Here is a 27,053-nt window from a genome sequence, read left to right as displayed (position 1 = left end):
GGCTAAGTAAAGCCAAGAAACCATTAGTGACTCTGCATTATGCAAAGAGAGAGAGCGCTTAAGCAGACATCCAGATTATTGATGTTCCCCATCACTACTATATCATGCCTTTGTGCCTGACTTGTGGTCTATTTCCCAGACTCCTCATCTGATTCCTTTTTCTGGTAGTCTGTCAAATGCTTCAATGACAATATTGCTTCTCTTTCTGCCTCCATCAATCTTTTTTACCCAGATGGTTTCCACCATGATTCCTTCCTGTGTTTATTGGATTTTCCTCATATGAGGATGTTTTCTTAATAGGCAGTGATACTCAATCCTCATCCCTCTTACTTATTATGTTCATTTTGAGTATGGTATAATAGGAGATTGTTGTTTATTTAACCTGGAGTTCATGTACTTGTGTTTTTAAAAATTAAATTTGATAACTACATTTTAATATAAATTATTTCCTTTGTAATCCTGTATATTTTATTTTGTGCATTTAAATTTTTTCTTCTGAGAAACAATCAATAACCAGATTGTCAAAAGGTGTCTATAATATAAGAAAGGTTAGATGTTTCTGCCTTAAAAGCCACATTTCAGTCTTGGGTTTGATTCTTCTTTCTTCTTTCTTCTTCTTTCTTCTTTCTTCTTCTTCTTCTTCTTCTTCTTCTTCTTCTTCTTCTTCTTCTTCTTCTTCTTCTTTTCTTCTTCTTCTTCTTCTTCTTCTTCTTCTTCTTCTTCTTCTTCTTCTTCTTCTTCTCATCTTCTTCTTTTTCTTCTTCTTCTTCTTCCTCCTCCTCTTCTTCTTCTTCTTCTTCTTCCTCTTATTATTATTATTATTATTGTGTTGAAGTTATTATATATTTGTTTTCCATTCAATTTAATTTTATTTTCAGTTCCAGATTTTTTTCCCTTCCCCCACTTCTCCCCAACTCATTGAGAAGGTAAGAAATACAAAAATCCATTACAAATATTAAGTCTCAATGATAACTATGAAGGCATATTTAATTCTTCATATTTGAAACTCTAATTTACCTTGATTATTGCTCATAATGTGGTCTGAGATCATGGGCTTTATTATTGGCTCCTTTAAAAAAATTGGCCTTTTTAAAAATCTTAATTGTTTGGACATCTACTGGCATTCTTTCTCCTATATTGTAGCTACTTTCCACAATTTTTTTTTGCCTTGGTGGCTATATATATAGATAATTTTCTCCTCCTTTTTCAATCCAAAGAAGCCTTTTGATTATACAAGGTCTTACGAAAGTCTCTGTGTAAGAAATATTCTACTATCTAATCAAATGCCTTTTTGTTAATCTTTGTAAGATACACTCTGTTGCTGTCCAGGAGTTTCAAGCAGTGAATTATTTGGTACTGATATATAGCCCACGGGATAATTCTAATCATTAGGAAGTTTTACTTAATCTGAGCTTAAATCTACTTTTTTTGTGGTTTCTATTCTTTGTTCTTAGTTCTGCATTCTGTATACAAGCACAATAATCCTTCAAATATTAGAAAAAAGCCATCATTTGTCCTCCTAAGACTTCTCTCCTGCAGGTAAAACATTTCCGTTTATTCCAAAGGAAAGGGCATGGATATGAAATAAGTAGACAAGCTTAAGTCTTAACTCTTTCACTTAGTAACTATATTATACTGGGCAGGTCAGAAATAACAACAAAAATATGGCTATTTTTTTCAATTGAACAAACAATTATGAAGCAGGAAATTTTGCTAGGATATAAAGATAGGAAAGAGAAAATACACCCGTGAATCTCACTTACCAGCAGGTAAACTATAAGACATACATAAATAAGGCAGCCTGGTCAAGTGGATTGAATTCTAGATTTGTCATCATAAGATCAGGGTTCAAATATAACCTCTACTCCTTCCTAGCTTGTGACATTGGCAAAGTCCTTTATGCTCTTTGAGTCCAAGTTTCCTCATGTACAAAATAAGAACTGCCTTCTCACAGGGCTGCTGTGAAAATGAATGAAAAAAAATATGAAAAAAGTATTTTGTACAACCCATCTGTAAATCTCATGGTTTTTCTTGGTAAATGGTAAAAGGCTGTGTCATCTGTCACATTTGGAAAATATTAGTGCCATTTTCTAACAATTCCTCATACACTCCTCATACCTGAGATAAATTTCTAAAGTCCCTTTAAGTCCAACCTCTTTTTCAGTCATGTCCAACTTCATGATCCTGTTTGGGATTCTCTTGACAAAGATACTGGACTAGTTTTTCATTTTGTTCTGCACTTCATTTTACAGATGAGGAAACTGCAACAAACATGGTTAAATGACTTGCCCAGGGTCACACAACTAGTAAGTATCTGAGTCACATTTGGAACAGATCTACCTGACTCCAAGAGTGTATTTCCTTTAGTCTAAAATAATTGGTATTGTTTATCTTCCAAGTGGTGGATTTCATTGCCTTTTAGGATCTCAATTCCTTCCCCCCCCCCCATAATAAGCATTATTCCTGCAATGTCTCTTAGACATCTCCTCCCGAATATCCTATTGCAATCTCCAACTCTACCCCCAAGTGCTATTCCAATACGTTATGATGTAGAACTAGCTCCAAAAACAATACCAGCAAAAAAGAAACATGCCATTTTTACACCTCATATAAATTTGACTTAGCTATTGTTATTCTAAGTTCAATAATCAGTGTGTGACCATACTACTTGAAGAACTTAATCATATTAATCTTGACATTCTTGAAATAAAGGAAAACAGAAGAAAGAAGGAAATTGCTACTAAGTGGAAGGATGATTCCCAAATATTCCTTGGAGAAGCAAAAAAAGGAATGGGCAGGCTGGTTTTATTATACACCCAAAGGCAACAAGAAGCATCATTTCATAGTACATTAGTCTGTCTCTTATTGTGATACTTATGATGAGTGTTTGCAAAAAATCCACTACAGAAATAACTATAATTTACTTACCAATATTGGTTATAAATTATGAAAAAATAGAGAATTTCTATAAAGAACACAGGGAAATTGTTATTTCTGTTACTATTTATGTGATCTTTTGGGATCTAGAAATCCATCCAATAACAAACTAACCTGATTATCCTGCCTATTTGGAGGCATTAATTTAGGAATAGATAAGCATTTACTATATACAATGCACTGTTCTAAGTGAAAACTGTCTCTTCCCTTAAGGAGCTTATATTCTAATAGGAATGTGGGAAAGTGGCTGAAATGAGGGGGTATTCAGTTTTTGAAAATTACTGGGATGGTGAACATAATAATAAGGTGATAGTATTAGTAGTAGTAGTAAATTTATATAATATTTATTATGTACCATTCTCTGTGGTAAGCACCTTATAATTATTATTTCATTTATTATTTTGTTATTTGAAAAGGAAATGATTTTCCACTATTTTACAACACCTGTGAGAGATAAATAACATTTGTATTCCCATTTTACAGATGAGAAATGGACACAAACAAAGCTTAAGTGATTTGCTCAGAGTCTCATAGTTAGCAAGTCTAGGAGGCTAGAATTGAACTTGGGTTTTCCTGCCTTCCCTGCAACACCCAGTTGTCTTAGACCCAAAGATAAAATTTAGATCTAAAGATATTAGGGGGGTATGCCATAACATGCAAGTGAATTGGATTTGAGGGAGGGAAGGCTGTGCAAGGTCATCTACCTTACTTTCTTCCCAAGACTCATCTGGGTCCAGTGAAAAGATAATTTACAAAATCCCATCTTTTCTTATAGTAATGGTAGTACTGATTTGACTATGGTTTTAAAACTGGAAAGTTTGGGGAAGAGAATGTACGTGTATCCTTAAAGCAACTGTAGAGAAAACAATGTCCAAAGAGTAAATTGAAGGCTTGTTATAATCTGTCTGAAATAGTGGGTCATTTAACAGGACTCCAAAATGGGTGTTTCAGAGCTGAAAAGGATTCTCATGGCACGGCACAGAAATTTGTCCCAAAGGCAAAAGAACAGATAAGAAGATGGCGGGCAAGCACTTTCTCCTTTTTTTCTTGTCCTTCATATTTTATTTTATTTTCACTTTTTGAATGTGTGGGTTACAATGGGAAAATACAAAATGCTAAAAAGATGGTTTAAAGATTAGCACAAAAGGATATTTCCTTGTGCTCCTCCAGAGAATCTTCTAGCTAATCACTTTTTATGTCTACTACACAGATTTTTCCAAGTTTAAAAACCCTGAGATAGGTTTGACACTGTTCTAGCAATGTGAAACTTTGGTAAGATTTGATATTTATCACAAACTCATGTGCCAGAATTCTCAGCTGCCTTCTGTCCTGGGACCATGCTGGGGAAATAGTCAGTGATGCAATAAGGAATGGAGTTACCAAAATGTGGTCTGAGTTTTGGGAAATATGTACTTATTAAAAGGAGCCAGGGAAAGAAATGAATAGAGTCAGCTGTGTAGCAAAGCATTTTCAAATCTGAAAAATTTTAGGACTCAGTTTCCCTATCTGGAAAAAAAAACAAAAAACAAACAACAAACAACAAAAAACAAGAACAGTAACATTTTCCTGATCAGTATAGTTTGAAAATGGCATATTCTCACGAGTATATGTAGGTTGAATTATTGCTGTTTGCTGTTCTTCTTTCACAAAGAGTACTCTAACATTAGGCAGGTAGGGCCATGGCATGCAAGTGAATTGGGTTTGAGTGAGTGAGTGCTGTGCAAGCTCACCTATCTCACTTTCTCCTCAGAGCCATCTGGGTCCAATGAAAAGATAATTTTAAAATTGTATCCTCATAAACTATTTTATATTCTTTATAGACCTTTGAGCTGTAGGATGAAAGTACGACGAGCCAAGGAGAATAACTGATTGCCACCCCTAATTGTAAGGAAAATATTTTATTAATTCAAAAATATTTTATGTGTAAATTATTGTCATCATTATAATAACAATACTGGGTTTAGGGGGAGTGAGCTTTTTTGATTACTAAGGGGTCTTAGCTTTGGATTCACACATCTGCCCTGGCTGATTCCAAAGAAATGAGTCAGATTCTTTCATGATGCTTCTTGTTCATTGTGTCCCTACTCCAGAAATCCTGAGAACCTCACTTAAAGATTAGGTTTACCCGTATCTAGGGTCTCCCCTAAAGAGCTTATCAAGATCCCTTATACAAAACTATTCAATTTACAATGTAGATAGTTACAATTTTTTTCCACACCAGAAAAATGCTTGATAAAATGCTCAGAAGTATACATTGAAAAAAACTGACGACATGAAATAATAATTTAGATTTTCTTGTATACTTTTTCCCTAGAAAAAAAAACTACTAAAAACATTAAAATACAAAACAAATATCTTGTGGGATTGCTGAATATCTATTCACCTAAACCTCAACTCTGTACTTTCTGAGCAATGATCTCAAAGTCCATGTCTTCTGGCAAGATGAAGCATGGTTTGTGCTCATCATCCTGTTAGGGATCATCTTTTCTGAGAAGGGTGTTGTTGCACAAACCTCCTGGTACTGTTGGTCAGCTGTGACTGAGAAACAGGGGAACTCCCTGAATCCCAAGGTAACCATTCCCCAAGTGCTCTGTCTCTGTCTCTGTGCTTTTTCCTCCCTCTCCCTCTCCCCCTTTCTCCCTCTCTTCCTCCCTCTTCTTCCCTCCCCCTTCCTCTTTCTTCTCTCTCTCTCCCTCCCCCCCTCTTATTGGAAACCCACTCAATCAATGAGTATTTCTTTTCAGTCCAACTCTTCATAAACCCATTTGGAGTTTTCTTGGCAAAGATATTGGAGTGGTTTGCCATTTCCTTCTCCAGGTTTAAGTGACTTGCCCAGGTCATACAGCTAGTAAAGTGTCAAATTTGAACTCAAGGCTCCCTGACTTAAGGGCCAGTGTTCTAATTTACTGCACTATCTTTCACTCAGATTTCATATTGGCATTTGAGTCACTTTTTTTTCATTTTAGTAGTATTTTATTTTTCTAAATACATGTAAAGATAGTTTTCAATATTCAATCTTTCATTTTTATAAGACTTTGTGACTTAAATTTTTCTTCATCTCTTACCTTACTTCCCTTACCTCACCCTTCCCTAAAAAAGGACAGTAAGCAATCTGATTTAAGTTAAATATAATAAAAATGTAAAATACTTAATATTTGTCATGTTGTGTAAGAAAGATCAGATCAAAAGGGGAAAACACGATAAAGAAAAAAAGAAACAAACAAAAGACGTGAAAATAGTATGTTTCTATCCACATTCATCCTCTATAGTTCTCTCTCTTGAATCATATCATACTTTCTATCTCAAGTTTATTGGAATCCCTGCATTGTTGAGAAGAGCCAGGTCCATCACAGTTGATCATCACATAATATTGTGGTTACTGTGTACAATCCATTGGCATTTGAGAAAGGCACTGGTGTTAAATTCAGAGGACCCAAATTAAAATACTGCTTGGGATGCTTACTGTGTAATGATGGGCTTTAGTTTCCTTCCCTGTAAATTAATAGACTACATGGACTCTGAGGATACTTTCAGATTTATATATATATATATGTATATATATATACATATATATATATGTATATATGTATATATATATCATCCCAGGATTTCAAATTCATCATATCCAAAATGAGAATTATTGTTCCTTTGAAGTTACTTCGTGAAACAAATCACTAGATTTCAAATCAGAGGGACATGTGTTCAAATCCTACCTTTGTCACTTAGAGACTTTCTGCCAGTCATTTAACCTCTGGATGTTTCCTCTTTTGTAAAATGAAGAGATTGGATTAGATGGCCTCTGAAATCCCTTCCAATTCTAACACTATGAGTAAGATCCCAAGACGTCATCTCCTTCAGATTTCCTTATTCTTTTTGAAGAACTGCTTCCCTCTGAAGAGTAGCTAAATGTTTAATGGATAGAACATCCAAAAGAACCTAAAAAAACTGGACAACAACTACTCTTTCAATTCTCCAGGCACATAGCTTTGGTACTCTTCAGCCTCTCCTATCCTCTGTGTCTAATCAAGAACCAAATCCTATTGAGTCGCTCACTAGCATATCTCTTGCACCTATTCCATCAAGGTCTTGTTTCTTGTTTGGACTATGAATTTTGTTCCACTTTCTCCAAACTCTCAGCTTTCAAAGCCAGCTTACTGGCTGACAAATTTTCTTCTTAAAGCACAGGTTTGGCCATGTACCACAGCTACTCAAAAACCTTGGCTGGCTTCAGAATTTTAGGATAAAATAAAGATTATTCAACCTAGCATTCAGTGTCCAGCACCCTTCTACTTTTCTAGTCTTATAGTTTGCATTACAAATCATAAATCCGGTACATTTTATTCTGTTTCCTGAATATGACTGTTCCCTCACCATTATATGTATTCTTCAAGCCTAGAATAAACTACCACATTTCACAATTCCCATATATGTTCAAAGTGCATCATCTTCTCTATGAAGCCTTCCTCAATTCCCTTAGTTACTAGGGCTATTATCCTCTTCAAATTACATTGACTTGTATCTAAATGAATTAAGTGAGTATAAGCTGTTCTTCCTTCCTCCCCTCAGTAGAATGTGAGCTCTTTTAAGGCAGAATTTTTTTTTTATTTCCATTTTTGTATCCTTAGTGTCCAATAAATTGCTTAGAGTAGATGCTTAGGAAATATTTGTTGAATTTGAACCTAAAAAAGAACTTCCAAATTATAGTAGTTGTATAAAAATGAAGAGTCACTTTGAGAGGTAATAGTTTATCAGTTTGTGGAGGTATTCAAGTAGGGCTACATACCTTTGAGGAAATTATAGAAAGGATTAATACAGTTGGCAAGGGAATCAATGTCCTAAGTAACCTCTAAAATCTGTTCTAACAGCTTATTAAAATTATTAATAATATAGAACAATAAATATATAATAATATGTTACATTAATGTTATATATTGCATAAAATATGATATTTTAAGAGCATTTTCCCCACAACAGTCTTGATAGCTAGTGCAATGATCATTATATCTATTTTATACATGAAAAAAAATTGAGTCTTAGAGGTGTTAAGGAACTTGACCAAAATTCCACAGCTAATAGGCTGAGATTGGAATACAAAGTTTCTCTGATTCTATTATATGGAGGGGAGAATTAGATTGATTATTACACATTAATATGAGGAATTGGAATTCCTTCCCACAAGCTTCCTTCCCATTGTTTAATATATTGCTTAACACACAGTAGAATTTAATAAATGCTTATTACTGAGGGACTCATTAAAAAGCTGAAATGTTGTATACATTAATCATCTTGCTTTTAAGTTCTATATGGAATTTTTGTGGGTGGTAGTTATCAATGTAGAGTTTTTGTGAGTTGTAGTATCATTTTAGAGAGATCTCCAAAATTTCCTTCATTAGGAGATCAAAAACGCTTTTGAAATTTTTTTGAAACTTACAGAGTTAGTAGAGGTAATATGAGGTTAAATTATTTGTCCATGAGGCAGCTGGTGGGACATTAGATGAAGGAATGAAATCAGGAAAACATTAGTTCAAATCCAGCCTCAGACACTTATGAACTGTGTGATCCTGGGCAAGTCACTTAATTTCCATTTATCTCAATTTCTTCAGCTATAAAACAGGGATAATAATAATACCTTATCTTCAGGATTGTTATAAGAATCAAATGAGATCATATTTGTGAAAAACACTTAGTACAGTACATGGCACGTAGTATTTACCCAGAGTCACATAGATAATAAATGACCGAGACCAGATTTGAATTCAGGTTTTCCAGATTTGAAGCCCAATGTTCTACTGTACAACCTATCTCTGTCACCTTGGGCAAATCACTTAACCCTGTTTGTCTCAGTTCCCTCATCTGTAAAATGAGCTGGAAAAAGAAAACACTCCTAAATCTTTATTAAGAAAGCCCCAAATGAGATCACAGAGTTAGACACAACGAAACAGCAATATTTAAGTGTTTGTTTCCATCTCCTTTTTCTTCCCTTCTCACCCTAGTCATACAACTAATATGTGTCAGAAACTTGAACTTAGGTCTTCCTCACTTCATGGCCAAATCTGTCTCCAACTAATTCTCTTTCTACTGTAATTCTAGCTCTCTCTGTAGGAAGAGAGTTATTTGCTGATTCACTTAAAGTGAATCATAATTCTGAGTAGTCAGAAAAGAACACTGATTTAATTAGTTTTATTCCCAGTACATTTTCTGCAGGGGGAGACATGTCAGTAAAAAATATTAGTTTGGGCTTGTTAGTTTTTTTGTTTTTTTCCTGATAAAGCTGGCAAAATCTCCTATAAGCAGAACATCACTAACTTTTATTTTGAATCACAAAGGTTTTATGTTGTCTTATTGCTATTTTATGACATAGAATTTTCCATTGGTCTGTGACTTTTTTATTGATCCATGAATTAGCTTGCCTTACAGCATTTTGACTCTAAATAATACATAATTCTTTCTTTAAATGTCCTTAACTAAAATATAATTTTAGTGATATTACTTTGAATAAAGAATGACATCACTAACTTTTAATACATCAAGAATTAAGATTCATCTGCCCTAGCACTGATAAAGATTCACTTTAAAGACTGGAACCCTTCTTAATTTAGCTCTTGACCTTTGAGAGTTGTAACACCTGAAAAATTCATGAGCACCTCTTGGTGCTCTCTGAACCAAGCTATGCTGGTCTTCAGAACTTAAGTACACTATTGTCAAATCCGTTTTCCAAAACTCTTCTAGTTTATATTGCTGTTGTTCAGTCGTGTTAGCTCTTTGTGACTCCATTTGAGGTTTTCTTGGCAAAGATACTGGCTTGGTTTGTCATTTCCTTCTCCAGCTCATTTTATGGATAAGGAAACTGAGACAAAGAGAGTAGGATCTCACAGGCAGGACAGATTTGAACTTAGGATGACAAGTCTTCCTGATTTCAAGGCCATTGCTGTTATCCACTGGTCCACCTAGCTGAACTAGTTGAGTTTATAAGAAGCTCGAATTTATAAGTTCCAGAACTTGTACTTTAGTTATATAGTGGAGAATTGGTAGCCAGATGATCTGGGTTTCATTCCTATTTCTGTTGCTTATTATCTGTATGACCATTTACTACTCTCTTTGGCTTTCACTTTCCTTATTTGTAAAATTTAAGACTTCTGAGGTCCACTCCAGATCCAGAGCTTTGAATCTTTAGAAGTGCAAGATCACTTTCACACTACAACATCGTGTTAGAGTAGGTCAAAGTGGAGAATTTACTTATGCTGGGTTCCCCATTTTCTAAAAGATATTTGTAATCAATATCATATGTTTTTATAGATGAGATAAGGGTGATAATTACTACTTATAGTTTGCTCTTGTAGCATAATCTAGTAAGAATTGGTTGATCCAAGTAACACATTCAATTAATCAATATGAATATATTAATGAAGCACCCACATTAAGTAAGGTATTGTGCTGGGTACTGAGGTACAAAGATAAGAATGAGGTGGCCTGATCTCAAGTTTATATGTTATTAAGGGAAGTAACATGTATAATACAATATGCCTTTCACACAGTGCTTAAAACATGCCAGTTAATTAATTCATTCATATAAGTAAAATACACAAAATATACAAAGCCAATACATGATTTTATTTTTGGTGGATCAAAACTCAAGGACTCAAAGATAATAGGAAAGGTGAGAGTTGAGATGCTTGAGCTGTTTTGAATGGAGTTCGAGATTTTAAGAGGTTGAGATGAGACAGTGCATTCTTGCTTGGAAACTGGTGAGTTGCCTCTCATTGCAAGCTGCAGACCAGCCTTTGTTGGACAGTATGTATTTGTTTTCAGAAATAGGTTGGACTCAGAAGCTGCTAAAATTCCTTTCACTCAAAAAATTTCATCATTTTGTGATTCTAAAATAATCAGAAGAAGACACTAGCACCTTGGAGTCAAAAGAGACTTCTCTGTTTCTTATCAGATGATGATAATCGAGGTTCATAATGAAAAAAAAACTGAAATATTTCCTGCTAAGTCATTAAAGATGAAAGTATACTTGTTATAATTCACTATAATCTGATTCTTAAAAAGAGGTTAATTCACACACATAGTAGAGGGTAGTAAGTTGGAAAGAAATCTGTAGCTTAGATGTTTGGAGATCTGCAGTCTTCTTTTCTACCTTTGTTTTTAACTGGTTATTTTCTTTCATTTCCCTGTTCTCTTCTTTTGTAAAATAAAAAGGATTTCTAAGAATCTTTCTGGATGTAGAACCTTTTGATTCCATTTACTTTCTAGTCCAGGCTTACTGTATGGTAAAATTTGTTCCTGTAGTTCATTTCCCATCTTTGCAATGAGCCTGTGATGGGTTCTTGTGAGGCTTTCCCAGAAGAGCTTTGTGGAGCCACAGCACCCCTGAAAGTCCTTCCTCTGCAATACGCGTGGGCTGCGATGTCGGCCGTGGTGCCATTGTTGGACAACAAACAATATGTGTCCCCAAGGCAAGTAAAAGTTCCCACACTTTGTGCTTCAAAGATGCTTGGCTGGTGAGCCCTGGTTTCCCCATTAGTCCTGGGTTTCTTGTTTCTTTTTCCTCTCTCTTTGTTATGTCATCTATTCATGACTGGGGCAAGATGCCATGCTATTCTTTCTCATTTCTGGATCAGTCTGTTATTAGCCATTCTCCTTGGGTGCCCTATTCATGGAAACATAACCACCCTTCGTTACAGTAGGTGAATTACGTGAAAAAGCACAAGGCATATTTTTCCTGCTTGGTTTGGGCTTTTCCTGTGATTCAGCAATCTTCAGAGGGGAACTCTTCATCTCATTGCTCCGTCAGAGTTCATGTATCTGATTTTGAAAGTCTTGGAGATGTTCTCTAAAGTTGATTGCCATGGAGGAGATTTACAGGCTGTAATTTTCCTAGGGAAAAATGACCTCATAGTGAACAGGAGACATTTGTTATTGAGTCGTGTCAAACTCTTCATAGTCCTGTGTGGAGTTTTCTTGATAAAGATGTTGTAGTGGTTTGCTATTTCCTTCTGATTTCCAGCTCATTTTACTGAGGAGGAAATAGAGGCATAAAAGGTTAAATGCTCATGGTCACACAGCTAGTACATGCTGAAGGTGGATTTGAATTCAGGCCTTCCTGATTCCAAGCCTGGCTTTCTATCCACGGCCCCACTTAGGAACCCAAGTTAGAATCAGAAGCAGAATTTGAGTGCTGTTCCTTTGGTGCTGGTGATTTTTTCATTGTATAGTGCTTCAGAGCAGCAGCCAATTTAAAAAAGATCTTATTAGAGTAACACATAACATGAAAAGATCAGAGTTTGTCTGTTCCCGCCTTTTTATTTATAGTTAAGAAAACTGAGGTCCAGAGAATTGAAGTGATTTGTCTAAGATTTCAAAGGAGGTGGATATTGGGACCAAGTTGCATGGTTCCAATGTCAGAGCCTTTCCACAAATCTATGTGAATACAGGGCATCTTTTCCTCAAGGGAGCTCTGATTTAGGGAGGGTGAAGACAGGGATACTTGTTTTATGTTGAATTAGGGCTCCAAGCTACCCACCATTCATCTTCCTTTGGCTTTGAGCCCTTGAAGGGGTAAGAACCTATCAAAAAACTTGATGTATGTATGTATGTGTGTGTGTGTGTGTGTGTGTGTGTGCGTGCATTTTTATTAGGTCCTTCAAAATCAATTCCAGTATTTCAGAGACGTCTCTCTCTGATCTAAAGGTAATAGGAGAGAGCATATTTGGAGTATATTATTGGTTCAGTTCTGGATGCTTCATAACATTCCTTGAGGTAGACTCAAATTCTTAGTTTGGAGACAAATCAACAAGCACTGATACCCCCATTGCCCCAACCTTTTTTACAATCTCTTGCCTTTTGAATGAGCCACTTTATATAAAAAAGTAAGTTATCCTTCTTTTCCTCTAAACCAGAGCTTCTTAAACTTTTTCCACTTGTGAACCCTTTTCAGCCAAGAAAATTTTATGTGACTCTGTCTATATAGGCATACAAATCAAACACTTACTGATAATAAATCATAACTTTGTAACCCCACATTCACGAGACTCCGTAAGGATCACAAACCACAGTCTAATAAGCTGGGCTGTAAACCACCAACCTATAAGCCAGAAATGTAGGGAAGTTTGCACACAGTAGGAGGAGGAAAAAAAAGCAGAAATCCTTTGAGGAATTCTGTTCCATCAAGGAGTAAACACAAAAAGTTTTTCTCTTTTCTCCTCTTGAGCTACTTGTCTCTGATCTTAGAAATGGCTAAAAGAGGCCCAGAAGATGATATAGTATCCATATAAGCACTTTTGAGGAACCCATAGACCAGACAACAGCACAGCAGGCAAACAGTCCATTAAGTGGAAAATGAAGTGAGTGATTCCAGAGGGTCAATTATGCTTCTAGATAGGAAGTCAGAGGAGTCACATACAACAACATGGCAGAAAATTCTGATTCTCAGTTATGCTTTAGGTCCAGTGAACCAACGCAGATTTAGTACTTGTATATTGAGAAATGAAAATGAATGAAGTAATAAACGTACAGGGAAGGTGAGTCTCTTGTTTTGACCTCTTTGTGAATATATCTTATTCATAGCTTTTCAGTTTCTTAATTAGCAGAGTGTGCTATTTATCAATAACAATTAATTTGATTATTGTACTACCTAATGTTCCAGGGTTACAAAATTTTTAGTTATATCTTTTTACATTTACATCCCTCCATTTATAGCCAATTGCTTATCACTAGAAGGTGGAATCAGTTCTATTTGTGTCTGCATTTGCCCTTCAAAATATTGATTCAAACCACAGCATATTTACTTTCTAAAATAGCATTTTGTTGTAGCATAGAAGTACTTCCACTCTTGAGCTTCACACAGAAGAGGAGGAAAATAAGGAAAAGGAGGAGGAGGAGAAGGAAGAAGAAGGAAGAGAAGTATTAAGGTTTCCAAAGTGCTTTGTAGATAGTATCTCGTTTGATTGTCACTACAATCCTATAAAGAGGATGTTATTATTATGTCTATTTTACAGGTGAAGAAACTGAGGATGAGGAAAGTTAAATGGCTTGCTCAAGGTCCTAAAGGTAGTAAATGTCTAAAGAGAATGTCAAACATAGTTCTTGATTCAAAATTCAGTGCTTTATTTTCTATGCCATTCACAAGCCTCACATAATTAAGACTTTGTCTTTTATTTCTGCTATTATGTTTTATGACTTGAAGGAGAGAATGAAGTACACTGCAGAGATGGGGAACAGAGCATATTATAACTGTACTATGGTTCTTTATATATCTTTCAATATCTATCAACCATAATCTCCCTGAGGACAGGCACTGTGTTATGTTTAGTCATTGCATTTCAGCATAAGGAGAGGAGGACTATGTTCTAAAATTCTGCCTCTGATATTTTTCTACTTATGTGATTATGGACAAATCCCTTGATCTTTCCAAGACTTAGGTTGCTTTAGAGGATTTTTGTGATGATCAGATGAAATAATACATGTAAAACATTTTGTGTATAAATTTGCTTGGAAAGTAGGAGCCAGGCATAGTTTTCTATATGTAATAGGTACTTAGTGTATGATAAATTGATTAAACAGCTATTCCAAACCTTCTCTTCTTTCCTCAAACCTCCCACCCTCTCAGCTGCAGCTCTCTTTTCATATTTTTCCAAAAAAAAAATTGAAACCATTTGCCAAGAGTTCCCTCTCCTCCTCTTATCTCATATATCTCTGACATCATCCCCAGCTTTCTTTTCCTTTTTTCCAGTCTCTCATGAAGAGGTGAATCTTCTCCTTTGAAAGACCAACCATTCTACATGTTCCCTTCATCTCATCCCTTCCTATTTTTTGAAGACAGTTGACACCATCATCTCCCACCTTCCTTACCACCCATTAAATCTTTAATCACCCCCTATCTATGACTGGTTCTTTCCTGGGTGTCTAAAAAAACAAAACAAAAACTCACTTGGCTCTTTCATCCATTGATAGCTAACATTTGATATTTCTTCTTATCTTCACAGCTTGTTGTGGTTTGGTCGTTTCAATCACATCCAATTCTTTTTACCCTCTTTGGGGTTTGCCTACCAAAGATACTTCATTTTCTTCTCCAGCTCATTTTACAGAAATTGAGAGAGACAGCTTTAATTTGACTTATCCAGGATCTCATAGCTAGTAAGTGTCTGAGGCTGGATTTGAGCTCAGAAAATTACTCCAGGTCTGGTGTTCTAGCCACTATACTATCTAGCTGCTCACCTTCATAGTTAACTTCCTTTTTTTTTTTTTTTTTTTTTTTTTTTTAAAGTTCTCTATTCTTGACACTTCCACTTCATACTCTTAGAATCCCCATGGAATTTGGCTGAAACTACTCTTTCCAAATGACTAATATCTCTTAACTGCCAAATTGAATGGCCTTTTTCTCAATCCCACCCTTCTTAACTCCGTGCAGCTTCTGAAACTGCCAATCTCTTTCTTGCCCTAGATACTCTCTCCTGGTTCTCTTTCTACATGTCTAACAGCTCCTTTTTGGTCTCTTTTGCTGGACCTTTGGGTCATTTTCATTAAGCATGTCTGTCCTGCAAGGACCTGAACTCTACTTTCTTTTCTTCCTCTATAGAATCAGCTCTCATTGGTTCAGTGATCATCTCTCTGCAGATGACTTTCAGATTTTTTTTTTTTTTTATCTCACCAAAGGCATTTCAAGGTGCGGTGGATAGAGCACTGGGTTTGGAATCGGGAAGACTCAGCTTCATGAGTTCAAAACGGCCTCAAACACCTACTAACTGTATGACTCTAGACAAGTCAGTTAACCCTGTTTGCCTTAGTTCCCCATTGCAAATTGAGCTCATATCTTTCTGACTCTAAAGTGGCAAATCACTTTTTCAAGAAAACCCCACAGGAGATCACATAGAGTCAGACTGAACTGAAGTGATCCAATCACAAAAGGTATTTAAAATTTAACATATTCAAAACAAGAACTTTTTCTTTCAAAACTTCTTCCCTTCTTCTCAACTTTCCTATTGTTAAATAGAGCAGCACCATATTTGCAGTTCCCTGGGTTCTCAATTTTGGTAACATCCTCATCACTCTCTTTCATGCCATAAACACAATTTGTTAGCAAATGTTGTCACATTTGTCTCCACAAATTCTTCTGTATACATGTTTCCTTCTTTCCAAGCACACTGCCACCACTCTAGTCCACTATTGCCTCCCATTTCACAGTAAGGAAATTGAAGATGGTAGAAGTTAAGCAACTTGCCTAGTATCAAACAGCTGTTAAGTGTCAGATGGATTTGAACTCAGTTTTTTCTGATATCCTTTAATATCCACCTAGGCACTTAAAAAATGATGATTGGTTGATTGGAAAAAATTGAATTCTTTTGTGTATGTGTGTGTGTATGTGAAACATTGAAAATGCCAGCTTTCACTTTACCTTCCCCTCTGTTTGTCTGTGACCCAGTGGCCCAGGGAGACCCAAATCCTGATAATGTGTCTTTTGCTTGAAATGTGCATCTCATTTTTCAGCCCCTGTGGCCCCTCCTGTTACTCTTCATTGTATATGCAAACTGAAGGCACATATGTTGTTACTCCCCATTTACGGTGTTCTCTGCTTACAGGCAGCTTCATTCTGTAATAGATCATATGCTGGAGCCAGGGTGCTGAATGTTCCCAATAATTTATGATCCTCCCTCAAGAGATGGGGAGGGGAGCTATAGCTTGCTCTGGACTTGGTACTCCACAATTCCCGTCAGTGTGTCTTCTCTCTTTCCTTTTTTGCTCATTAAAATATCTTTTCATTCTAGGGATGGCCTGACTCCTGCCATTTAAATCAAAGTAGAGAGGATCTGATTCAGCTTTCTAGCTTGGATCACCTGGAATCTATTAAAATACAGGATTATAAACACCTCCACATTCCCAGTAGAGAGATCTCAGAACCACTGAAGTCAAGCTACCTGCAAAATAATTCTGCTTATCAGCTCTCCTTAATCTCTAAATGTCCAGCCCCATGATAACCTTTGCTTTGTTTTGATAATTACTAAATAAATTCTCACTGAACCAGACATACAGCTCTCTGTTTTCTATTCATGACTGTCTCACTGATGTCATAGGATTCCTAGATTTTAAAAGGTCACTTAGTCCAGTCCTCTGCCTGCAGAAAAGGCTGAACTTCCTTTTATCAGCTCTGAAAGTTTGGGAAGAAATAACAGGATTATATGTCTTAGCAGACCACTTTTGCATCAAGAAGAAAGTAATAGTGAATGGGAAGAGGGAATCACAACCTCTCAGTGTTGAAAGGGACCAAATGAAGCAACATCCAGACTTCTCTCTGTGCAATATTCCTCACTATTATGTTTATCGAGCCTCTGCTAGAATAACAGATAACATTTATTTATGAAGTTATCTCATTTGATGCTCAGAGGAATCCTATGAGGGGAGTACTACTGTTAATCCACTCTTTACAGATGAGGAAACCAAGACTGTGAGAGGCTGACTTGCCCAGTCACACAGCTGGTAAATATCTGAACTCAGGTCTTTCTGACTCGAAGGTCCTACTTTCTATGCACTGTGCTGCTTGTACTAGAGGGGGATACAAGTGATGGGGAGCTCTTTATTTCTATTAGCTAACTCCTTCTAGAGATAGACAAATGAGTTAGTGGATAGATGGCTAGGCCTGGATACAGGCAGATGAGTTCAAATCCAACCTCAGACATGTGACATCCTAATCAAATCACTTAACCTTTGTTTATCTTAATTTACTGGAGAAAGAAAACCATTACAACTATATTTGCCAAGGAAACCCCATGGACATTATGGTCCAAGGAGGCACAAAAGAGTTGGGAACAACTGAGCAAGAAGAAGCTCATACTATTTTATAGAATTCTGCTTTTCATTAGGAAGGTTTTCCTTTATGAAGTCAGAATCTTCCTCTACAGTTTCCACTTTTTACTTCTTGCTCTGGAACTAGGCAAAATAAGTCTTTCCCACATGACAAAGCTTTACAATTTTGAACAGTTATCATCTGTTCCCTAAGTCTTCTCTTACATTCTTTAAAAGGCATGGACTCTAACCATCTTCTTTCTTTGGTAGCCCTTCTCAAGGTTTGCTCCAAATTGACCATGTTTTTCCCAGAATTGCATATAATACTTCAAATGGAACTTGAACAGAGCAGAGATTAAGGACTTAGCTCTTCCTTTTTTAAAATATAGCTTACAATTACATTGATTTTTTTGGGTTGCCATTTGATCACTAAATTATGTTATATTTATAATGATACAAATATATATATAAAACATATTTATGATATTGATCTTAATGATAATATTGATATACTTATAATATTAAATATAATAATTATTATTATATTATTTATAATCCACTAAATTCCCCAGTTTTTTCCAACTTTTTATCATTATTTCTCCTCTATTCTATTTTTGAATAGTTCATTTTTTAAAACTCAAGTGTAGGTTCTAATAAGTACTATGTATATCTTATAGACCAGATTGCTTCTTTTTCTTTTGATGTTTACTAAAATGAAGGAAGCAAACAAACATTTATTAAATTCCTATTATGTGCCATGCACTGCGCTAAGCATCTTATAAATGTTATTTTCTTTAATCCTCACAACAACCCTGGGAGATAGATGTTATTATTACTATTTCCATTTTATAGTTGAGAAAATTGAGGTAGACAGAGGTTAAGTATCTTACCAGGAGCACAGCTTCTAAGTGTCTGAGACTGGTCTTTCTGTTTCTAGTACCAATGTTCTATCCACTGCATCATCTATGACAAGAAATTTTAAAATCTATGTGAAAACAGAAATTAGTTTAGTGAAAGTAATAAGTGAAATGGACACACACATTCTTATGTGTGTGACTCTGGATCCCCTCATGTCAGGCTAGGTGTATTTTTCCCCAGGAAAAGACCAACAGGGTTCTAGAACTGTGCTAGTTAACTATGTGTCTGCATCTGCCAGGGCTTCATCAAAGTCCCCAAAAGGCTGAGCTGATCTTTAGAGAATGACATTAGGACCAACTCAAAAGCATCTAGGACTGACTTGTAATTAAGTCTGTTCCATCTTTTACCCACATTGTAGGACATCTGAGGCTTTTTTGTAGTCTATGGGACACTAGGTGTCCATTAGTTTGCCCAGTCTCATATTAACAAAGTCAGCTTTGTTGATGTTTAACAATAATTGTTCTCGAATGAAAAAATAAAAGTCAAATCAATTACTACTGTTATTCCAATGATTAAAGCAAAAAGAGCTGGTGTTTTGATCTTGACTTTTTGATATTAACTTCTTCCTAGAACTCTTGCCAGGGACCTCTCTCTGAAGATAGTATAGTCAGTGAAACCAGAAGCCAGAGAACCTAAAATCTCTCCTCTTCTAGGAACTCATTAGAGTTCCTAGTAATCATTCTTGACCAATGAAGAGAGTCTTGTGCAAATGGCCTTGAACCCCTAGAGTTACACTTATTTTATGGCTGTCTATGGCCTATGTCTGTGCATTTATTCTCCACCAGTGATCAGCCCAGAAAGACAGTTACATCCTCAGACTAGTAGTTTGTCTTTTTAACAGGTGGCTGCCGTCTTCATCAAGGTCTGTGAACTATCAAATCTGTGTGTTCAAACGAAGGGATGTAGTTCTTGCTTCTGTTCATGCTCTTTTTGCTTTATGCATAATAGTAAATGGTTTTTAATCACCATTTGGATGATATAAATTTGCCCTTATTTAGGCTTCTGATATTCTGTTTCTAATAGATTCTGTTTCAAGATTTTAAAAAATTTTTATTTTTTAAAGCTTTTTATTTTCAAAACATATGCATAGATAGTTTTCAACATTAACCCTTGCAAAACCTTGTGTTTCAAATTTTTTCCTCCCTCCCCCCTCTCCCTTACCTCCTCCCTTAGATAGCAAGTAATTCAATATATGTTATTATTTCAAGATTAAAGGGCATAGGATGATTATTTTATAACTATTCAACAAAGTCGGGTTAGCTATATGGCTATACAAGCAATTTTAGTCTTTTTATTTGGAATTGGAAATGGATTTTTAGATCAATATTTCCCAATTTGCCTACAGAACACTTTGGGATTTGGAACATCTTAATAGAATCCATAAATGTTGGTCTTGAGTAGGGAAGTAGTTTGAAGTACAGTATGTCCTTAGAACAAAGAAGAGACGGATTGTAGAAATATGGGCAGAATTTGTCAATTTTTGTAATAGAAAAAAATTGCCACACATGAAAAGTCATTATTATTTTTTTTGATATGTACATGATTTTTACTATTTACTCCTTCCCCCCACTAAAGCTCAACTATGGCACCTTAACTTATTTTGTCCTGGAGATAGCCCTGGGATTTGGAGGGGGTATGTCTACAGTGAATAGATGTTTACAGCTCCTACGTACTGACTACACCTGGAGTCTCAGAGATCTTTTTTTTTTTTTTCTCCCAAGATTCCTTAGCCATATCTGGAAAGGCTGATCATGAGAAAGCTGACCACAAGGTGGCAAAGTTTTTCAGACACACTAACTCATTTATAAGAACATCTTCTAAGAGTTAGAAGGATTGTGATTATCACCAGATGAAGAATTAATCAATACTTATGAAATCCCTGAATTTTGAATTATATGGGTTCATATTCCATATTATAGAAGTGAAAGGTATCACCACCCTCAAAATATTGTAACCATACTCTTGTTTATACCATTTTTAACACTGGGTTCCATGGAATACAGTTGGGGAGATGATGTGTTGGAGTATAAGTAATTATGGAAGTTGGCCTAAAGTATATGGAAAAGTAGGATCACAGTAAAAGCAAATCTTACTTTTTTCTATAAGATTTATTCTTTCATTCATTCCAGAACATATACAGAATGGCATTAATAATACCAAAGAAATAGGAGACACTGTCCATGCTGTCAAAAGTTTATATTCTAATTGGGAAGACAAAATATAGATATATATGCACAGAGAAGAACTAGAGGGAAATTCAAGGCCATTCAAGTGTCATACACATTTAGAATAAAAAGGTTACTTTTAGCTACACTAGCACTGAAGGTTACAATGTTTGTGTGAACTAAGGATTTCATTGATGTGTAGCAAAAAAATCAGTGCTTCAATTACATGGGACAGAACTTCAATGTAAATGTTAAAAATATCCTTGGTAGAAAAAGTATTTGCACACTCCAACTACTTATTATTGAAATGAAGATAATCTTGGCTTATATCAGCTAAGTAAAAAGTCATTGATTCTAACTCCAAGAATTTCTAATACTTTTTTCTTTTTGGTTTTTAAAAATATGTCATGTTACAGCATGTTGTAATGCTATCTTTACAATTAAAAAATTAAAAATGTATACCGACCAAGTCTGTGTACCATTGTAGAATATTGAATACAATGAGAGTGAAGTATGAAGTCCTTAAAGGAAGACACAAATGCTTTCATACCTTTCACACACTATTGGCCAATTCCAAATGATTTAGGAAGGATAATGAAAATGGATAAGGAGTAGATTTGTGGTTTTACTGGCATAGAAATTCTCAAGTGAGGAAACTCACTTTTGTCAATGAAGATCAGTCTCTTCTTACAGTTTTAAAAAGTTGCTTAAGAGAATGGTGTCAAACTCAAAAAGAAAGATCTTTGTGGATTGGGTATTGTCTTAGAAAACTACAATGTAACAGCATCTATTTTTGTGTTATAGTTTATTTATTTTGTAAAATATTTTTAAAATTATTTTAATCTGCCTCCTACTTCAGTGGGGAGTTTTGCTGCCTTCTTGCTGTAAGATTGGCACTGAGAGTTATCATTTAGGGTCATCCAGGAAAAATTTATACCCACAGTTTGTGAAATCTAAATGAAAATGATAGAAGAATCAGATGAAATTCAAAAGAATATTTGTTTTTTTTTATTTGCTCTGGAACTGATGTAGAAATGTGAGACCAAATATCTTTCGGCCTCACTGTTTATTGTTGGTGGTTGTTATTGTTGTTGGTGGGGCCTTTGTTTTCAAAGAGGACCAATGACAAGAAGGGGATGTCTTGACTTGCAAGTGAATTACATTTAAGTGAGAGAAAGCTGTGGAAAGTCATCTGCCTACTCTCACTGGAGTCCAATGCTAAGATGAAAATCACAACTGTTGACGGCTCTGGAAGCAGTGGGAGAACTCGGCCTTTTTAAGCTAAAGTCTTTCCCAGGTCTCAATTGGTCTGAGGAACACCTGTTCAGTAGTTAAAGGCTAAGTGAGAATTGTGATAAAAGGTGATCTACTTTGCCTCCTCAAAAGAATTAATATAGGAGGGGAAGATCTTTGGAGGTTCTGGCCAGAATAAAAACAATTGCATTCATGGTAAAAGCATTGTTCTTAGGAGGCCTGGGTTCAAATTCTGCCTTACTTACTAGCTACATATCCCGGGGCAAATCACTCACCATACTTTTCTTTTTATAAAATGGAAGTGATGACATCATCTTCCTCACAGGGTTGTTGAGGAACTCAAATAAGAGAACATATGCACAGCCCTTTAAAGTGCTTTATAAGTACTGGCTTTCATTATTATTTACTTGCTATGTAGTTGTTACAGACAATTTAATAAACAACTTTTATTAAGGTCTACCATGTTCCAGCCACTGGAAAAACAGAGACAAAAAGAAAGCAATCCCTGCTCTGAGGAAGCTTATGTTATATTGGAGGAAGGAAGATACCTTACTAGAAAAAAAGCAAAATCAGGAAGGTAGTTTGAAGTTTTTATATTCTGTTTTTATCTTTGACAAAACTGCAGAATCCCAAAATTTAGAAGGACCTCAAAAATTATCCAGTTCAACCGGTATTTGTGTAGGAAAACCCTTATGATACATACAATCATTCAGCCTCATCTTGGAGACTTCCAGGGATGCAGAACTGATTATCTCCTGAGAGATCATGCCCATTCCACTTTTGGGTAAAGTTTTCCTCCAACTTTCATCCTTATTTAGGCATCTATGCAAATTCTAACTTTTGTTTCTAGCCACTATCCTCTGGGGCCTAGTAATCCTTCTGTTACATGACAGATTTTCAAATACTTGAAAGAAGCTGTTTTATCCACCTTTAGTCCCAATGGGTTAAAAAACATGTTTTAGTCAATTGTTCCCTAGGCAGCACAATGGGTAGAATACTGGTTTGGGAGTTAGGAAGATCTTTGGTCAAATATTGCTTTGAATACTTACTTAGCTGTATGACCCTGGACAACTCACTTAGCTCCTGTCTGTCTTATTCCTTATCTGTAAAATGGGGATAATAACAGCACCACCTCACAGAAATGTTGTAAGTATCTAATGAAATAACATATGAAAAGAAGTTTCCCCAGCTCCTCATTCTTTTAGTACCTTCCTTCTGTTTAGTACCTTATCTCTCACTCATCTTGTATATATATAGTTTGCTTTTCATGTATTTATTTTCATAATATCTCCTCCATAAAATGTAAGCTCCTTGAAGTCAGGGACTACTTTTTGCCTCCTTTTGCATCCCTGGTGCTTAACACAGTGTTTAGCACATAATCGTACTTAATTAAGTGTTTATTGATTGTTTGATTAAAGAGCTTTATTAACATTTAAATGCTATACAAAATGTAGCAAGTAGCATCCTAGCAGAGTGAATGAGTCTACTTCAAATAGAAAGAGTTGTTTGATTGCTTGAGATTATTTGTACCAGTAACTCCAGAAGAAATATTTTCTGTGCCACCTACTAACAATTTAATTAAACATACATTTATTGAGTATTGGAGCCTTCTTGTGCAAGAGAACATAGTAGATACCAATCAAAGAAGCAATGTAGAATAATACATGGAAACTCTGAATCAAGAAGTTCTGGTTTTAAATCCTGTCCCTAATGTTAACTGGCTCTCTGAACATGGGCAAATCAATTAACTTTTCTGGGCCTCAATTTTCTCATCTATAAACCTGGGATCATAATAATACATGTATATGTAAAGTGCTTTGCATACTTTAAAGCTCTATGTAGAAGGGCAGCTAAGTGATGTGGCAGATAGCACACTGATCCTGGAGTCAGGAAGACCTGAGTTCAAATCCAGTCTCAGACCCTTAATAGATGTGTGACCATGGGCAAGTCACTTAATCCTCATCGTCAAAACAAACAAAAAAAGCAAAAACAAAGGAAAAGAAAAGCTCTTTGCAAATGGTAGTTATTATTGGCATAAAGACTGAAAACTCAGAATTTCCTGAATTTTCCATCTTTAAGATTTGAGACCTTCTAAATAGAAAACGTTTAAAAAGGAGTTGACGAAAGGAGAAATAGTCTTATCCATGATGTGGAAGAATGGAAATTTCCTAATATTTTTAAATAACCTCCTTACTCTCTAGATGAATCTATACTTCCCTTCCTTGTTTTAGGGGAGCTATCTGAACAGGGCAAATAAGTTGAAATTTAAATGCATAAATTATTATTAATTAGTTAAACTAGTTAGTTCAGAGTTATCTTTAATTTTGCAATTGCAAAGGGAAAAAACTCTTAACTGACTTATCTAAATTAAAAGTACACTTATGGCTTAGTACATCTGGGAGAATGAAAGTGCTTTTCTGTTCTTTCTTTTCTCTTCTGCTGATAAGAAAAGTATGGCAAGTTTTTAAATAGTGTTTTATTTTTCCAAATACATGCAAAGATAATTTTCAACATTAATTTTTGCAAAATCTTATGTTCCAAATTTTTCTCCTTCCTCTCCTCATCACAAGACATTAAGCAATATGATTTAGGTTAAACACATGCTATTCTTCTAAACATATTTCCATATTAGTCACAGTGCACGAGAAAAATCAGATCAAAAGGGGAAAAACGCAAGAAAAACAACAACAACAAAAGGTGAAAATATTGTGCTTTGATCTACATTTGGTCTCTATAGTTCTCTCTCTCTGGATGTGGATGGCACTTTTCATCTGAAGTCTATTGGAACTGCCTTGAAACACTTCATTGTTGATAAAAGCCAAGTCCATCAGAGTTGATTATTACATAATTTTGTGGCTGTGTATAATGTTCTTTTGGTTCTACTCACTTCACTTAGCATCAGTTCATGTAAGTCCAGGTTTTTCTGAAATCAGCCAAGAATGACAACTTCTATAAATGCCAACTACTTTTCAAGGTTCTCTGATGTAAACAACAAATCCACCAAAGTCAAACCACATATATAAACTGTTCTGCTTATTGGTCTCATCAGATTCTTTCTAGAGGATATGGGTCCTGATCCCTTTATCATAGAAAGTAGACTAAAGATGAAAATTTCATAATTAAGAAGATCACATTTTTAAGGCATAGATTTTTAGATCTAGAGCAAAAAGGAAGGACCAGTTAATCAGCTGTCAATTAATCCAAACTTCTCACTGAAAGGATAAAGACAATGAGGTTAGCACTTGTTATAGACTTGTCCAAAGTTACATATTAGAGAGACAGGATTTGAACTCAAGTATTTTGACTGCTAAGTCTTTTCACTGTTCCAATTCAAAAATGATATCCTATGATATAATAAGAACTAAGGAGGTTTTAAAAACCTCCTGAAAAGCACACTTTCTTTTTTTGAAAGTAGCAATACTTACTCTGAGCTAGTTTTAGCTCATCCATGATCCATTTACAAAGAAAGAACCATAAACTAAATGCCTTCTTGAATATAGTATGGGCAGCTAGGGGATTCAGGGGACAAAGCACAAGCCTTTGGAGTCAGAAGGACCTGAGTTCAAATTTGACCATAGGTACTTATAGAATGGATGCTCTTGGACAGGTCATTTACCCTGTTTGCCTCAATGTCCTCATCTATAAAATGAGTTGGAGAAGGAAATGATAAACCACTCCATATCTTTTACCCAAAAAAAACCCCAAATGGGGTCATAGAGAGTGGGACATGACAACAACAAATGACATATTAGGGGGAATTGGTTTATCTTAGAAACTAGCTCTTTCTTCCACAGCACTCCCAGAAATATATAATTCTGTTTTGAAAAGACCACAATTGCTACCAGCAAAAGTAGGTGACATGTATAATTTTTACATTCATGTTACCATTACTACTGTCACCTTCTTTTTGAGGAAGAACTGGTTTTTAGGTTTATGATTGGAAGATATAAGACTGCAGCCTTTGAGGAATTAATACAAAAACTTTATAGAATACATTTGATTTTCCAGCCATTGGTTTTCTCTCTTGTTTTGTGAATATCAGCACACACATGTGTACACACACACACACACACACACACACACACACACACGCACACACAGTTTTTCATTTAATCCAAATAGCTATAATGTGGAAGAAGTAATAAGTGCCAAAATCCTACCTGTGGAGGATGTATTAGGACCTGCCTGCCTAGAGGAAAAAAAGAGAATGAAAAAATGTTAGCAGTAAAATTGCCTGTCTCAGCAGGGGTAGGTAACCATTTCCACCATCTGTACTTTCAGAAAGTTGCCTTGACTCAACAGAGTTGTTTGAAGTTGAAGTCTAGAGGAGATCAGAACTTCTGCCCTTTGTGACTCACTGAATCATAGACTTAAGAGTCTAGAGGAGACCAGAACTTCTGCCCTTTGTGACTCACTGAATCATAGACTTCTAGGCCAGCAAGTCCAACATTATTATTTTATAGATGTGAAAACTGAAGTTTAGAGAAGTGGCTGTCCAGGGCTACTTGTCCAAGATCACATAGATAGTAAAGATCAAAACAGGAAAATGAACTCCACTGTGCCCACAGTGACAAAACTTTTGTTTCTTGCATTAAATAATGACAAAACTTTTCCATTTTTTTGTTTAGCCTTTAAAATTTTTTTGCGCTTAACAAATACCATAGCTAGTAAGTGTTTGAGGATTTTTTTTAATGAAACAAAGTTATTTGTTTATTAAAGTTAAATTATTAAAGTTTATTAGACACATGTATAATAATGGAATAGAATAGCAGAATTATGGAAAGTAAGTAATAATAGTAATAGTACTTTAGTACATCAAATTTAGAAGGACATCTAATCCAATTTGCCTGACCAAAAATCCTCTACAACAAAACCAATATATGGTCATTGAACCTTTGCTTGAAGACCTTGAATGAGGAGGAATTTCCCAGGACAACTCACCTGAATTTTGGATAGCTCTTATGATTAGATAATTTTTCTTGACAAGAAATAAAAAATTCC

The 27,053-nt window shown here is 35.4% G+C and overlaps 2 long non-coding RNA genes across 2 annotated transcripts; one reads left to right on the top strand and one right to left on the bottom strand.

Moving 5' to 3' along the window:
• Positions 1 to 2,250: 2,250 nt before the first annotated feature.
• On the top strand, positions 2,251 to 16,948 carry LOC141553717 (uncharacterized). Its single transcript, XR_012485602.1, has 3 exons — positions 2,251 to 2,306; positions 4,758 to 4,821; positions 16,701 to 16,948. It is a non-coding gene; the product is annotated as an uncharacterized LOC141553717 (long non-coding RNA).
• Positions 10,528 to 26,457, bottom strand: LOC141553708 (uncharacterized). Its single transcript, XR_012485599.1, has 2 exons — positions 26,213 to 26,457; positions 10,528 to 11,814 (listed from the first exon to the last, which is right to left on the bottom strand). It is a non-coding gene; the product is annotated as an uncharacterized LOC141553708 (long non-coding RNA).
• Positions 26,458 to 27,053: the final 596 nt, after the last annotated feature.

This window comes from Sminthopsis crassicaudata, chromosome 1 (assembly GCF_048593235.1).
Source record: "Sminthopsis crassicaudata isolate SCR6 chromosome 1, ASM4859323v1, whole genome shotgun sequence".
Taxonomy (NCBI): Eukaryota; Metazoa; Chordata; class Mammalia; order Dasyuromorphia; family Dasyuridae; genus Sminthopsis; species Sminthopsis crassicaudata.
Note: the sequence above shows the minus strand (reverse complement) of the source record. Positions and strands in the feature narration are given on the sequence as shown.